Below are 13,480 nucleotides of genomic sequence, written 5' to 3' on the forward strand. Positions count from 1 at the left end.
GCATGCGACATTAAGGTTTCTAACGATGGAATCACCTACCACTAATACATCACCAGGTGCTGAAGGCGAAATGGGGACGCGTAGAGGGTCAAACCGGTTCTGAGATAAAATGCTCGCCTGTGCCGATGGAGGTGCTCTGGCCTTGAACCCCCGCCTGCATAGCTGAAATCCACCGAGGTCAGCAGCGCGCCGCCCTACGAGACGCGGGGGTGAGGTCGGCACAACGCGGGGTTGATGTTTCGCCGGTTCCAGATGGCAAGGACGGTTTATCCAACAGCCGGGCCTTCAGATTTCTCAGGTATTTCCGTCGGGACAGGAGTTTCTGAATCTTTTCATCAAGTGCTTGGAGTTCCTCAATTACGATTTCAACGCGAGTTACCCCACTGTCGGCCATTTTCTACTTCGTGCCCTAGGAGAAATGAGAGAGAGAGAGAGAGAGGTTAGACAGGTAGCGTCCCTGTGAGGTAGGTTATAGTTCCACTGCCAAAAATGTCTACCATAAGCAGCATAAATGACTACCATCCAGTGGCACTTGCTCCTGTGATCATGAAGTGCTTTGAGAAACTGGTCTGAACTGACATAATTTCAAACCTTCTACCAATGTTAAACACACACTAATATGCTTACAGGGTAAACCGGTCTACAGAGGATGCCATAGCCACAACTCTACATACTGTCCTAAACCACCTAGGGCAGTAGGGGAGTTACACCATACTGCTCTTTGTAGACTTTAGCTCACCATTTAATACCATCCTCCCTCATAAACTGGTGACCAAACTGACAGATCTGGTATTGTCTCACTCAATCTGCCCCTGGATTATGGACTTCCTCTCTGATCACTCCTAGAGTGTAAAAGTAGGCCCCGACATCTCCTCAACTCTCAGCCTCAGCACTGGTTCTCTACTGGGCTGTGTGCTGAGTCCTCTTCCCTTCATCCTCTACACCCACAAGTGCACCCTACACACTCCAGCAACAGCATCATCAAATCTGTGAATGACACCACCATGGTGGGGCTCATCTCTGGACGTAATGAGTCTGCTTATCGGGACAAAGTGGAACTCTTGTCTGGGTGGTGCAGAGACAACAATCTGGTTCTTAACACCACCAAAACCAAGGAGCTGATCATCAATTTTAGGAGGAAGAAAATGAATATTCAGCCCCTTTTCATTGATGGGGATTGTTTGGAGAGAGTCTCAAATTTCCACTTCCTAGGTGTGCACATAGAAGAGGACCTGAATTGGAGTACTACAACCACAGAGCTGGTAAAGAAGGCACAGCAGAGATGTTACTTCCTAAAAATCCTCAGGATGAACCATTTCATCCAAAAACTGCTCATGTCCTTCACTTTACATATTGACTTATTGTTTCTGTGTGTGGGTTTGCCACCCGCACCGCATCATAGAAGAAATTACTCCAGAGGGTCATCACCACTGCCCAGAAGATCATCTAATGTCCTCTCCAATCCTTGGAAGATCTTTACCTTGCTGCCTGAAAATGGCCTGGAGTATAATTAAAGATCCATCCCACACTGGTTATTCTCTGTTTGAACTGCTGCTTCAAGACAATAAAAACACAGACAAATAGGATAAAAATAGCTTTTACCCAAAGCCTGTGATTGCACAACATGATGCTCACACAGTGAAACTTTAAAGGGAACAAATTCTGCAATAAATGCCAGCAGAATGTGAAATGTTGTGTAATATGATGTTTGCTTTGCTTTTCCACTTTTAGAATTTCTTTTATAAATGTTCATATTTATATGTTCTTGATGGCATCCAATTTCATTGTACTTGTGCAATGACAATAAAGATATTCAAATCAATTAATTTCCAGTAGCTCTGGCCTGTCTCCTTCTGCTTGGTTGGGAATGTGTACCCCACCTCTAATACCTTTTTGGGCAACTAGTAGCTGTACATGGCAACAAAAGTCTACAAACATTACATTACTAAACAGGTTGTTAGGGCTGATGGAAGCAGCTATCTCTTTCATAAGGTTTGTATGACTCCTTTGCCCTGTGTTATTCTGCATCGTTCATGTGACTACACATTACAATATACATTACCTTGAAACATACATATATTAATTGACTCAGGTTAATATAGGCCAAAACCTGGTGAATTTAAAATACCAAAGCTAACATAAAATCTAAAACTTTCATATGTTTTATGGATTGGCACACATTATTGTGAAACCAAATTGTAGGTATTGCATGCAAACCTATGGAGATGAAGTAACAACATTTACAGAAATGTCAGGACATTCATGAATTTATTACACTGAACCCTAATTTGCAAATTGAATCTCATTATACCATACGATAACAGTAAAGGAATTCAATTCAATTCAGTTCAGTTGAAGAGAGTGTAGATAAATGCTTGATAACAACTGGCTTCTAAATCAATTTAGATTTCCAAGCGCTATCTTCTTGGAGCTCTTGGTATAATTTTTAAGATGAAATGCAGTAAAGTATGTATATTACATTATACAGATAAATTTTAAACTTCATTCCGGTAGCAATGAGCTGGCGCGCTGTTCAGGGATTGTTCCTGCCTCGCACTGTATGCTTGCTGGGACTGGCGCGACCCTGGATGGATAGATGGATAGAATAATAAAACATGTACTACAAAGATATTTCAATGTTCCTTAAAAGTTTTGAAGAATCTGTGTTCTAAGCTTACAGATGGCTTGCCATTTATTAAAGAGCTGATTGTATGGCGATTGGATACTTGGAGAATGAAAAAGAAGGACAAGAATTGGGGGTTAGTACTTTTGAAAGAGACAGTACTGCTGCAATAAATTATTTAATTGAGGGTCGTACACGGCGCTGCAAGTATCTTGTGGTTGTCAGGAAAAATCTCTGGACAGGCCACCACCACGTCGCTACCACTGCGCCACCATGCACTCATGTTTAATACATGCTTTAATTCCTATCATCCTGAAAATTATATCGGGATGACCAGTGTGTTAGAAGAAAAAAGATCTCAGACTGGCCGTCCTGTATGTGCAAGCTACTGCAAAACTCTATCTAAATGATCTAGTTAGCCTTCCAATTTATATTGACTAAAAAAGGGATTAAAAAAAATTGTTGTTTATGGGCTGGATGTGGAATGTCACAATTGAAGTGCCTTTGTCTGATCTGTCAAACTATCATTGCTATTCCAAAGAAGGAAAATGTGCAAAGGCACTTTCGAACTGTTCATAAAAACTACAAAAATGACTTCCTTCCAAAGAGCGATCTGAGAAAGAGAAAGGAGAGGGAGCTAAAATTGCAGTTGAGATGCAATGGAAGGTGTGTGCGCAACTTGACAGCATGCGCTACAGAGCAGATTGAAAATTGTCTGTCAGACTTTATCTAATGGAAAAAAAGTAACGATTTGAGTGTTGCCCAATGTAGCAGAGTAAGAGTAGCGTTTCTTCTTCACAAATGTACTCAAGTAAAAGTAAAAAGTATGGTGCAGTAAAACTACTCTTAGAAGTACAATTTTTTAAAAAAGTTACTCAAGTAAATGTAACGGAGTAAATGTAACTTGTTACTACCCACCCCGATACTCAGTATATATAAATATATATATATATATATATACCATTTTTAATTATAGGTAGATCATTTTGACCTGGTCGTTTTAAAAGTACAGTAGCTCGCAAGCCGAAAAAGTGTGGACACCCTTGATATAGATCGTTGTAGACACGGAACATGCATGTGTTCCAAATAACTATATAGTATTTATAAAAGGTGTGATTTTGCTTGACTTCTCACTCTATACAACTCCAAGCAACTCACACACAGGTAAACAGACTTTAGCTGAGAAAACTATGTGCCAGTGGGGGATGTGATAGCAGACTGCTTGCTGCTTGTCAACACATTTAAAGGACAAAAGATGCTGACGGAGAGGTGAGAAACGATTTAAGGTGGTACGGAGCTATGAGTTTTTCGTATGCTCTGGAAATTCTAGTGTTAAATGCTTATTCTAAAATGTTATTGATTAGATCCTGCCTGTTTTGAAAATGTTTTGTACAGATCCTCTAAGTGAGAGTTAGATTTTTTTCCAATTTCAGATAATATATAACATCAGTTACTCACTGATTTAAAAGAGGTGAGTTAGGATTCTTCCAGTTGAGCAAGATAAGTCTACGTGCCAATAGTGTAGTAAAGGCAATTACAGTTTGTTTGTCCTTCTCCACTTTAAGCCCTGTAAGTACACCAAACACAGCTGTTGGTGGATTAGAAGGGATTGTGACACCAACGCTTTCTGAAAGGCATTTAAAGATTTTGATCCAAAATTATGTTAATTTGGTGCACGCCCAAAACATATGGCCCATTGAGGCTGGAACTTGATTGCAACATGCACAGGTTGGATCTTGCCCTGGAAACATTTTGGACAATTTTAAACAAGATAAACGTGCTCGATATATAATTTTAAGTTGAATAATTGTATGCTTTGTGCATATGGAGCTTGAGTGAATTCTATGCATTGCTACCTTGCACTCCTTTTCTCACTGTACTCTTGGATCTTTGAAAGGGAGGGACTCTAAAATGTTTTTGTATATTACAAAGATGCTGTCTCAGTCCTCAAGTCCTTACAAGATTTAATCATTGGCAAGAAATTGTTATCTGGAAAGAAATAATTCTTGAGTAGCAGTGATGCACTGGTTAGTAGAAGGAATATGCTCTTGAGTCTAGGTTTAGAAATCTTCAGGGGTCTGATAATAAGTGATCAGTTACAAACTGTGTAATTGTCTTTGCAGTGTTAGATGTCATCACACATGTGGCAGGAGACCTATATAGGTCTGAATTTAAAACACAATTAAAGTCCCCAACCATTAATATTTTATGAGTGTTCACATTGGGAATGGATTGAAATATGTTTTGGATGAAGACCTTATAAACCACATTGGGTGCTTACATATTTATCTAAATCACTTTACAGTTGAATAAATCAGATACTACATCTGATACTACAAATGAGATTGTGCTATGTATAAGAATTCCCACACCTTTAGTTTTCTTTGTAAAGCTGGAATGGAATATTTGGCTAGTCCAGCCTCTCTGCACCTGAAAGTGATCCTTGCTTAATAAGTGAGTCTCCTGTAAAAATACTATTTTAGCATTTAGACCTGTTAGGTGAGAGAATACTTTCTTTCTCTTTAATTCATGATTCAGACCTTTAACACTCCAGCTCACAAAGTTAACTGTTTGGTCATGGAAACATCACTTTTGAACTTTTATTGTCATTTTTTAGTCTTAAGTTAAGATAAGACAGCTTTGATCTTTATTTCCAATTTTCCCAGGAGTTTTTGCCATGAGGCCTATTGTTACATTGGCACTTATAATGATTAAAAGGATAGATTAGAGATTGCTTGCTTACTCCCCCCATTTTGCCTCCCCACATGAGGCTGGACCCCACTTCACAAAGTCCCAGTCCTCTGACATACCCTAGAGACAGAGCACATCCAAAACAAAACAAGCTCCCCAGCAGTGGCATATAATGATTAAAACAGAGATATTTATTGACAATACAATGCAAATACTTAAGCATAAAATATAATCTTAAACAGTCTTGAGAGAGTAAACCCAGAGAATGATGTTAAACAGTAGCCCTGGATAAGCATAGTAAGCCCTAATACAAAGGTATGATGTTAAACAGTCTCCTTGAAAAAAAAATGACACATACATACATATATGTATACAATTGTAATTAAAGCATAAACAAAAATTGGTGAGAAGGAAAAAGGATGTATAATTATGGTGCCAGTATCACTGCAAGTGGATCAAACACCCATTAAGATCTTCTTTGCCATGCCAGGACAAGACAAGCAACTCACGATCGTATTTTAAAAAAGTGTCAGGATCACTTTTCTTAGCTCTTTTCTGCTTCCTCTGTAGCAGTAAAATCGTAGAGTTTGCCTTGAATGTCCACTTTCAGTTTGGCAGGATACAAGAGGCTGTATCTGATCTCAGCTTTCTGTAAGCGCTGTTTAATTTTGTAAAATGTGGCATGTTTAGCAGCTGTTGAGAGTGAGAAATCAGAGAAAATATGAATGTGGTTATTTTCAAATGCTGTATAATCTCCTGTTTCTGGCTGAGAAGTAACAGTATGTCCAATGACCTTCTTCCGGTAGCACTTACCCCCGGGGGCTGCCACCTAGTGCTCTGCGGGAGATAATGCCCTGAACAAGCTCTCTGCCTTGGTCCTCCCACTGTCAAGGCATCCTGGCCGGGTAAAGGCCCCTGGCCATCCACCACAGTACACAACTCTGAAAATTTTCTTTTGTCGTAAGATGAAAATAAATTTCAATATTATATTCATAAAATTATGTTCTAATGTTGATGTTTTATTTGAAATACACAGATATTATCATTTCCAAAATGTGCCCACACAGACCCTTTCCCATGCCTGTTTGCAGTTTTTGATCTCTTTTTGTTTTTGGTCTCTGATTGAAAGTAGATCTTCCTTAATTTTAAAAAGAAAAAAAAACACAATTATATGGATTCTTAAGACACATTTTTTTAAAAAATCAACATATATGAAATTAGCTATCAACTTGCACTGTATATAGTAGTTGCCTCCTCCCTTCTTCTGGAATTAGAGTAACCAGAGTTTTCGTTAGGCAAAAACACACTCTGGACAAAACGATGGCTTTCTTTTCAGGGCTGTCCCACAAAATGAACATACATAGCTGCACTAAAAAGTGACAAAATACCAAGGCACGATTTAATATCATTGTAGCTGTCTTTAATTCCCGCTGGCTGATCTAAGAAAAGATGGAAATTTACAACTTACCCCAACTTTGAACTCTGTTCAGACAAATGGAATCTTCTCTACATGACACTCTGCTGCGCATTCAAAAATGTGATGCATAAGTGCAAACTTGACGATTAACTGAAAACCCTCTGAAATTTGATAGTGTTATTTCAGTCTGTTTATAGCAATAATACAATACTTACAAGCTGCAGTAAACTTTGGATAGACTATCCAAACAGTACCAACTCTTCAGTTTTTTTGCTTTCTTGCTATGGATCCACCGTCTCTGCCTTCTCTTTTTTTATGTGAAGTGTGGCGGACGGCCTTCTCCTATGCCCGGCCGGGATGCCCCTTTGATGTGTATTCAGGGGGAGCAGCCCTCTGCGGTGGCAATGGGACGCCCCGAGTTCAGTGGAGAAGACGAGAGTGTGAGCAGTCCAGTTGGACAACCCGAGGAAGGGGGCATGGAGGCCACGGAGTGAGTGCCGGCCGAAGGTCTTTTCCCCTGTGTCTGCTTTATGTTTTGCAGGACTGGGCCCTGGACGAGCAAGATTTGAACTCACTTCATGGGAGACCTGCCCTTACGGGATGGGCCGCTGTGCCCGACGGGTCTCCGCTGGCGATGGGGCAGTGTCACAGGAGGCTGGGAGCCAGACCTAGCTGGGATGCCTGGAAGGACGGGGAGGCAGTCCCAATCCATGATGACACCGACTCTCTCGATTCACTAACACAATATCTTACTGGTATTTCTGAATGGATGAATAGTAATTTTCTCAAACTAAATTAAGAGAAAACTGAAATTTTAGTAATTGGCAACAATGGATTCAATGAGGTTATCAGAAATAAACTTGATGCACTAGGATTAAAAGTTAAGACGGAAGTAAAAAAACTTAGGGGTAACCGTTGACTGTAATCTGAATTTTAAATCGCATATTCATCAGACCACTAGGACAGCATTTTTTCACTTAAGAAACATAGCAAAGGTTAGACCTCATATCATTGAAAGATGATGAGAAATTAATTCTAAAATTAATTCTAGTTCTAAAGACTAGATTACTGTAACGCACTCCTCTCAGGACTACCTAAAAAAGACATAAATCACTTGCAACGAGTGCAGAATGCAGCTGCTAGAATCCTAACTGGGAAAAGAAAATCCAAACACATTTCTCCAGTTTTGATGTCACTACACTGGTTGCCTGTGTCATTCAGGATTGACTTTAAAATACTGCTTATCTATACTAATAAAAGGAAAAGCCCTCACTCACTCACTCACTCACTCACTGACTCATCACTAATTCTCCAACTTCCCGTGTGGGTGGAAGGCTGAAATTTGGCAGGTTCATTCCTTATAGCTTCCTTACAAAAGTTGGGCAGGTTTCATTTCGAAATTCTACGCGTAATGGTCATAACTGGAAGCAGTTTTTCTCCATTTACTGTAATGGAGATGAGCTTGAACGCCGTGGGGGCGGAGTTTCGTGTGACATCATCACCCCTCCCACGTAATCACGCAGTACATAGAAAACCAGGAAGACCTCCAAAAAGCGCTGAAGAAAACATGCATTATATAATTGAGAAGGCAGCGAAACAATAAGAAGCGAGCGAGTGACATATACAACCATATTCATGAGTTCTGCTACTTCGGAAACAAAGCACGATGTAAACCTACACTTTAAATGAAGTTCATAGACAGGCTGCCGCTGGCGTTTGTAATTTAGTGCCTGCCCATATAAGGCCGTCCGTCAGCGGCAATCCAATAGCAAACTCCCACTAAATATTCACGGGTGAAGGACTGTGCTTATGCAGAGGAAGATGAGATGGTCAGGGTGGTGTTTGGCACAAACTCAGCGAAACTGCGAGAGAAAGTTTTAAGTGCCAGGACTAAGGTAACATTAAATACAGCCATGGACATAGCACGAGATGGCACCAGCACAGCTGGGAACCTTCAATGCATGTACACCGAGCAGCTCACGTGAACTGACGCAGTGCACAGCCAAAAAGCAACAGTTCCAAAGAGCGCTGAACAAAACCGAATTACACAATTGAAAAGACAGCAAAAATATGAAGCGCCTGATACATACAAGCATATTCATAAATCCAGCTACTGCGGAAACAAAGCACACGGTGGAAAAAGTCAATGTCCCGCTAAAGGAAGACAGTCTAAAAAAACCCGTGCATGCAGTGTGTCAGGTCTCAGATAAAGAAGAAGACGAGCTGTTTATTGATGCAGTAAGAAACGAATCGATGAATGAAACCTGTCATCTTTACAACGATTGACAAACACGGAATGTAACTTGAACAAAACACATCCTACAAATACGAACCTGATTGAAAGAAATAATGATAATCAAATCCTTGATGACAGCAACACTCAGTGACACTCACAAAACAAATACTGTATATTGACAGTCATGTTACGTTATTTTTAAAATGTTCCCATTTCTTTTTCATAGCTTTTTTAACATACTACTTCTCCGCTGCGATACGCGGGTATATATATGTATATATATATATCCCGATCTACATACTCGAATAATGGATACTTTATTCGCCATCAATGATTGTTTTGGTAAAGCCATACTCAGTGTATTCATTAGATGAACGGTAAAAAAAGTAAGAGCGAGGGGAGGATGACTTATTGAGGCATGCAGGTTGTAGTGCGCGTCAACTTTATCTGAATTGCGCAATCACATTTGAAAAAATATATCTTTTCAAGTTCTATTTAGTCCATATGTGTAAAACTCAAGGTATATGAAGTGCTGGTAACACAATAAACTACAGATCCCATAATGCAGCGCTTCAGCTGCCTTGCCGAACACTTACCGCGTTAATCAAGTCTAGCTTATGATGCTGCAAGTTATTGCGAAGCTAGCTCACACGATGCTGAAGAGAAAAGTTGATTCTGAAAATAGAGCCTTTAAAAACCGATGGGAGGCTGAGTATATGTTTACTGAATCCGTGTGTCTCATTTGTGGAGCTAATGTGGCTGTAATTACAGAATTTAATCTAAGACGGCACTATGAGACAAAACATCAGGGTAACCTGAAAGACCTGAATGCAATGCAGAAGATACAGAAAGCAGAAGAATTAAATAAGAATCTGACACTTCAGCGGACGTTTTTACCCGTGCACAATCACAAAGTGATTTCAAGTGAAGCTGCTTTTATGGGAGACACAAATGCACCAGTGCAACTTGCCCCACTTTCCCTGTTGCCAAGTAATGTTAAACCAAGTCGTCACTACGGTGTTCCCAACACGCACTTTGCTGATAAACTGAGCGCACTGAGTTTGCACAGCGCTTTGGTGACTTTGAAGAACAAAAAAAGTCCGTCTACATGCGGCTCGAACCTTGTGCATGTTTGGTAGCACATATCTGTGTGAGAAGCTCTTCTCAGTCATGAAGACTAACAAAACAGCACACGGGAGTCGCCTCACTGATGAGCACCTGCAATCCATCCTGAGAATCTCCACAACACAGAACCTCACACCAAACATAAACGAACTTGTTGCCAAAAAAAGATGCCAGGCGTCCAGCTCTAAAATGACATATGAGCAAAGACAACTGAATGATTTGATTTGTTATTGCTGAAAGGAACACATTTTATTTATATTTCCTGGTTTTGTTATGCAGCATGTTCATATTTGAATTTGTATAATTTTGACAGGATATATTTTTATGGAGAGCAAAATCTTTTGAGATACTTAAAATCTAAGTTTATTTTTTATATAAAATTACATAAGAGTAAAGAAATTTGAATGTTTGTTCTTTTAACGTTTACTTTATTTCTAACTTGTATAATTTAGACAGGATATATTTTTATGGAGAGCAAAATATTATAAGTTGTTTAAGGTTTGAGTTGATTTATTCAGGAATAATATTCCTGTCTGTTTTTACCATTCCTACCAAAGATATTTATGTCGACTAAATAAAAATTCCTTCTATTTAAAATTTAAATAGAACTTGAACAAATACGATAGTTCATAATATCCACGTAGACTTGCACGTAAGAGCGGGAGTTATCCGTTTTAACAAGCAGCGTATTGCACTGATACGAAATAGCTGTGTGTGTATATACTGTATGTAGATATGTATGTATATGTATATATATGTTTATATACACTCACCTAAAGGATTATTAGGAACACCTGTTCAATTTCTCATTAATGCAATTATCTAATCAACCAATCACATGGCAGTTGCTTCAATGCATTTAGGGGTGTGGTCCTGGTCAAGACAATCTCCTGAACTCCAAACTGAATGTCAGAATGGGAAAGAAAGCTGATTTAAGCAATTTTGAGCGTGGCATGGTTGTTGGTGCCAGACGGGCCGGTCTGAGTATTTCTCAATCTGCTCAGTTACTGGGATTTTCACGCACAACCATTTCTAGGGTTTACAAAGAATGGTGTGAAAAGGGAAAAACATCCAGTATGCGACAGTCCTGTGGGCGAAAATGTCTTGTTGATGCTAGAGGTCAGAGGAGAATGGGCCGACTGATTCAAGCTGATAGACGAGCAACTTTGACTGAAATAACCACTCGTTACAACCGAGGTATGCAGCAAAGCATTTGTGAAGCCACAACACGCACAACCTTGAGGCGGATGGGCTACAACAGCAGAAGACCCCACTGGGTACCACTCATCTCCACTACAAATAGGAAAAAGAGGCTACAATTTGCACGAGCTCACCAAAATTGGACAGTTGAAGACTGTAAAAATGTTGCCTGGTCTGATGAGTCTCGATTTCTGTTGAGACATTCAAATGGTAAAGTCAGAATTTGGCGTAAACAGAATGAGAACATGGATCCATCATGCCTTGTTACCACTGTGCAGGATAGTGCAGGTGGTGTAATGGTGTGGGGGATGTTTTCTTGGCACACTTTAGGCCCCTTAGTGCCAATTGGGCATCGTTTAAATGCCACGGGCTACCTGAGCATTGTTTCTGACCAATCATTTCAAATTGGTTTCTTGAACATGACAATGAGTTCACTGTACTAAAATTGCCCCCACAGTCACCGGATCTCAACCCAATAGAGCATCTTTGGGATGTGGTGGAATGGGAGCTTCGTGCCCTGGATGTGCATCCCACAAATCTCCATCAACTGCAAGATGCTATCCTATCAATATGGGCCAACATTTCTAAAGAATGCTTTCAGCACCTTGTTGAATCAATGCCATGTTTAATTAAGGCAGTTCTGAAGGCGAAAGGGGGTCAAACACCGTATTAGTATGGTGTTCCTAATAATCCTTTAGGTGAGTGTATGTGTGTGTATGTATATATATATGTATTTGTGTGTATATATGTGTGTGTATGTATGTATGTGTGTATGTATATGTATGTGTATATATGTAGATATATATGTATGTATATATGTGTGTGTGTATATATATTTGTATATGTATAGATATGTATATATATATATGTTTATGTGTGTATGTGTAAATATATATATATTTATATATATATATATATATATATATATATATGACAGCAACACTCATCACTCACAACAGTGACAAAACAATTACATTGACAATTATGTTACGTTATTTTCAAAATGTTTCCTTTTCTTTTTCATTGCTTCTTTAACACACTACTTCTCCGCTGCGAAGCGCGGGTATTTTGCTAGTGGTTTATAAAGCCTTAAATAATCGCGCTCCATCTTATATATCGGAATGCCTGACACGTTATATTCCAAATCGTAACCTTAGATCTTCAAATGAGTGTCTCCTTATAATTCCAAAAGCTAAACTTAAAAGAAGTGGTGAGGCGGCCTTCTGCTGTTATGCACCTAAAATCTGGAATAGCCTGCCAATAGGAATTCGCCAGGCAAATACAGTAGAGCACTTTAAAACACTGCTGAAAACACATTACTTTAACATGGCCTTCTCATAACTTCACTTTAACTTAATACTGATACTCTGTATGTTCAATTCATCACAATAACTATTCATAGTGGCTCTAAAATCCTGCACGAACCCCAACTCTCTCTTCTGTTTCTTTTCCGGTTTCTTTGTGGTGGCGGCCTGCCACCACCACCCACTCAAAGCATCATGATGCACCAACATTGATGGACTGAAAGCCAGAAGTCTACGTGACCATCATCATCAGGTCCTTCCATGAAAACCCTAAATACAAAGAGGACTGTTTGACTTATGTTAGGTAGATTGCCCAGAGGGGACTGGGCGGTCTCGTGGTCTGGAACCCCTACAGATTTTATTTTTTTTCTCCAGCTTTTGGAGTTTTTTTTGTTTTTTCTGTCCACCCTGGCCATCGGACCTTACTTATTCTATGTTAATTAATTGACTTATGTTTATTTTTTATTGTGTCTTCTATTTTTCTATTTATTTTGTAAAGCACTTTGAGCTACATTTTTTTGTATGAATATGTGCTATATAAATAAATGTTGATTGATTGATTGAATCCCCTTGGCCATGAGGGGGCAATTGCCCTGGATAAACAGGGGACCACGGGGATGGAGCAAGAAGGCACAAACCCGTGGGGGCCCATGGCTTCCGCCGGGGGTACCCCAAGTCTCCTAAAGCCGAGGAGCTCTGCACTTCTGCCACACCTGGGAAGGTGGGGGAAGATCCTTCCAGCGACACACAGAGTGCTCATGCTGCACTTTCGCCACATCAGGAAGTGCCACCGGAAAAATGTCATCAAGCACCTGGAGCACATCCGGGAGAATATAAAATGGGCCACCTTGCTACAGTTGGGGAGCTAGAGTCAGGAGCGGGAG

This window comes from Polypterus senegalus, chromosome 12, assembly GCF_016835505.1.
Source record: "Polypterus senegalus isolate Bchr_013 chromosome 12, ASM1683550v1, whole genome shotgun sequence".
Classification (NCBI taxonomy): Eukaryota; Metazoa; Chordata; class Cladistia; order Polypteriformes; family Polypteridae; genus Polypterus; species Polypterus senegalus.